The sequence below is a fragment of the Nomascus leucogenys genome, chromosome 19 (genome assembly GCF_006542625.1).
Source record: "Nomascus leucogenys isolate Asia chromosome 19, Asia_NLE_v1, whole genome shotgun sequence".
Taxonomy (NCBI): Eukaryota; Metazoa; Chordata; class Mammalia; order Primates; family Hylobatidae; genus Nomascus; species Nomascus leucogenys.
In genome coordinates, this window is record NC_044399.1 from 4391621 (window position 1) to 4395691 (window position 4071).

Consider the following 4071-nt stretch of genomic DNA (forward strand, 5'->3'; position numbering starts at 1 on the left):
TATTTTGGTAATTCCAGAAATATTCCAAACATTTTCATTATTATTATGTCATTATACTGATCTGTGATCAAAATCAGTGACCTTTGATGTTGCTATTTTAATTGTTTTTGGGCACCACAAAATATGCCTATATAAAATGGTTAACTTAATCAGTAAATGCTGTGTCAGGTCTGACTCCTCCACCAACTTGTCATTCCTCCATTTCTCTTCCTCTTCCTGGGCCTCCTTGTTCCCTGAGACACTGCAATATTTAAATTAGGCCAATTAATAACCCTATAACTGTTCAAGTGAGACAAAGACTCACATGTCTCTCACTTTAAATCAAAAGCTGAAAATGATCAAGCTTAGGAAAGCATGTTGAAAGCCAAGGCAGGCCAAGCGCTAGGCCTCTTGCGCCACTTAGCCAGCTTGGGAATGTACACACAAAGTTCTTGAAGGAAAGTCAATGTGCTACTCCAGTGAACACATGAACAATAAGAAAGGAAACAGCCCTGCTGCTGATATGGAAAGTGTTTGAGTGATCTGGACAGAAGACCAAAGCAGCCACACTCTTCTCTAAGCCAAAGCCTAATCCAGAGCAAGACCCTGACTTTGCTTAACTCTATGACGTCTCAGAGAGGTGAGGAAGTGGCAGAAGAAATGTTTGAAGCTTGCAGTGGCTGGTTCATGAGGTTTAAGGGAAAAAGCCATTTTCATAACATAAAAATAGAAGATGAAGTAGCAAGTGCTGATGAAGAAGCTGTAGCAAGTTATCCAAAGGATCGAGCTAAGATCAAAATGAAGGGCATTATCCTAAACAACAGATTTTCAGTGTAGACAAAACAGCCTTCTATTGGAAGAAGATGCCATCTAGGACTTTCGTAGCTAAGAGAAATCAACACCTAGCTTCAAAGGACAGGCTGCCTCTCTTGTTAGTGGTTAGTGCATCTGGTGACTTTAAGTTGAAGCCAATACTCATTTACCATTCTGAAAATTCTAAGGCCCTTAAGAATTATGCTAGATCTACTCTGACTGTGCTCTGTAAATGGAAAAGCAAAGCCTGGATGACAACACATCTATTTATAGCATGGTTTATTGAATATTTTAAGCCCACTGTTGATACCTAATGCTCAAAATTTCTTTCAAATATTACTGGTTATTGACAATGCACCTGGTTACCCAAGAGCTCTGATGAAGATGTACAAGGAGATTAATGCTGTTTTCATACTTGCTAACACAACACCCATTCTGCAGTCTATGTATCATAACTAATTTTTGCTTTCAAGTCCTATTCCTTAAGAGATACATTTCATAAGACCATCACTGCCACTGATAGTGATTTATCTGATGGATGTAGGCAAAGTAAATTGAAAACCTTCTGGAAGGGATTCACTAGACGAGATGCCACTAAGAACATTTGTGATTCATGGGAAGATGTCAACATATCAACACTAACAGGAGTTTGGAAGAACATGATTTCAACCCTCATGGATGACTTTGAGGGGTTCAAGACTTCAGTAGAGAAAGCAACTGAAGATATGATGGAAATAGAGAGAGAAATAGAATTAGAAGCGAAGCCTGAAAATGGGAATGAATTGCTGCAATCTTAGAACAAAACTTGGGATGAGAAGTTGCTTCATATGGATGAGCAAAGAAAGTGGCTTATTTGGAAGGAAACTACTCCTGGTGAAGATGCTGTGAATATTGTTGAAATAACAGCAAATTATTTAGAATATTACACAAACTTAATTGATAAAGCAGTAGCAGCAGTTGAGAGGATTGACTCCAATTTTGAGAGACATTCTACTGTTGGTTAAGTGTCTATCAAACAGCATTGTATGCTACAGAGAAATCTTTTGAAAAAAGAAATCAGTCAGTGTAGCAAACTTCTTTGTTGTCTTACTTTTAGATATCGCCACAGCTACTTCAACTGTCAGCAACCACCACTATGATCATCAGTCAGCTGCCACCACTGCCACTAAAGCAAGAGTCGGCACCAGCAAAAAATTACAACTTGCTGAAGGCTGAGATGATCGTCAGCAATATAACAATAAAGTATTTTTAAAAGTAAAACATGCACCTTTCATCATTCATAATGCTACGGCACACTTGGACAAAGTATTGTGTAAACGTAAGTTTGTATGCACTGAGAAACAAACAAACAGAAAGTGCGACTGCCTTTATTGTACTATTTATTTTTGTGTGGAGATCTAAAACAGAACCTGCAATGTCTCCAAGGCCTGCCTATACATGGGCAATCTAGAGACGAGTGTGTTTTAAGATCCTTTCTTTTCCTTCCTAGTTGCATTGAATGATGCATCTGTATATGAGAATATTTCTGTAATATTCATGTTATTTTGAAACAAATTCCTAGTGTCCTACCTAAGTGTTTTGGAGAGTAAAATATGCCCATAAATTTAAGATGACTCAAGATTCCTACCTGGGGCAAATTTCAACTCCTCTTTGAGCTTTAATCTTCATATCTGAAAAAACGTAGTTCAAATTGAATAGTTTAATATTACAATTCTTTACAACTGTAAATACTCTTCGGGGTAAATTTTCGTGATCTGGTTTTATAGCTCTTGGTTTTTAGGCACTGCATTAGGCATTGGTGTAGGTGAGGATTGAATAAATATAAAAACATACATGTAAGGATTATTAAAATTACCTGTGTGAACATGTTTATCTAGTGAGCTATAAAGTGAGAAACTGAAGGATTTGCATTGATACATTATATAGTTATTTGCCTCTCTTTCCCTTGATTTCTGAGAAATTCAGAGTTAAATCTGTGACCTGTGACCAAAATCTTTGGTACTGGTGTGGAAACTAGTAGTATTCATTTGGTGTATCAAACTTATCCTAACTTTTTTTTGCAGCTCAACTTCTTCTTTATTTTATTTTATGTATTTTAGCAAGCCCTCCACTCTGTAAAATTCATTTGTAAAAACGAATGAATCATGCCATATGTAAATACATCATTGATGACAAAATATGGCCCATCTTATATAGACAATGCAGTTATGTATTTAAAAGTGAAAATGGATGATGCTTCCTAATTCAGTAAGTGCTTTCCACATAGAATGTTCTTTTAAAAAAATCTGCACACTCAAAACTATATTATCTTCTGCTTGTTTAACCAAAAGTATATATCAACCCTGAATCTGCCAGCAGTATCTTTAACATAGGTCAGAGGGTGCCTGGTTGAATCTTTCCATTTTGTAGGGCAGGAATCAGAAGCTTCTGATGGGAAGACAGCCGTTCGCCAATTGGCAGAAGCCGACATTGCTGGCATTTTCCTGATTCGTGTCATGTTGGAGCAGAGACTCTTGCTCCCTGCAAAGTCAGGGAGTGCTTCTGTCACATGCATGTGTGTGACACTGCTCTCTTCCCCCCAGCTATCTCCACATGTGTGCAAATTTGCTAGACTTCGTGTTGAAAGTCATGTCGAGGTGGAGTTGCCAACCCAACCCTGCTTTTTTTCTTTCTTTTTTTCTGCAGATGCATCCCCAGTTCAATCCGGGCTGCCACAAAGACAGACAGGAAGTGCAGGAATTTCCCTCTTTTGCATTCCCAGAGCAAACCAAAAAAAAATCAACAACAGCAAACTGTCCAAGGTCTATCAGTGGATGCAGGCCAATCCCAGTTTTTAAACGGTACCTTTAAACACAGAGAGTCTAAGTGACAAAAGGAAAGATTGCCTGGATGGTGCCTGTAGACTTTCTAAAGAAATGGAAGTGGGAGAGGCTCTTGGATCACCACTAATATTAACATTAATGTATGAAGAAGCCAGAAGATCGCCCTTGAGGGGGATGTAGAAAAATTCTTAGAAAGTACTTTTTACACTTGTGATAATTGTCAGAACATTACTTACAATAAAAGAGAGAGTTTCTTCTGTTTCACAAGATAATTCTGAAATGCCACAATGAAATACTTATAGAAAAGCATTACAGAGTAGAAAAAAATCCATATTATTAAAGGTCTTTATAACCTTACTTATTTCAAAAGAGAAAACAAAGAGAGGGAATCTGTTTTTTTTTTTTTCACTATACAAATCAGTGTTGTAAGGGTTAGATACAAATAGAATTTTAAATG

At 37.3% G+C, this 4071-nt stretch overlaps 1 non-coding gene across 1 annotated transcript; it reads right to left on the reverse strand.

Moving 5' to 3' along the window:
• Nucleotides 1-3475: 3475 nt before the first annotated feature.
• LOC115831624 lies at nucleotides 3476-3611 on the reverse strand. Its single transcript, XR_004027148.1, has one exon. It is a non-coding gene; the product is annotated as a small nucleolar RNA SNORA31 (small nucleolar RNA).
• Nucleotides 3612-4071: the final 460 nt, after the last annotated feature.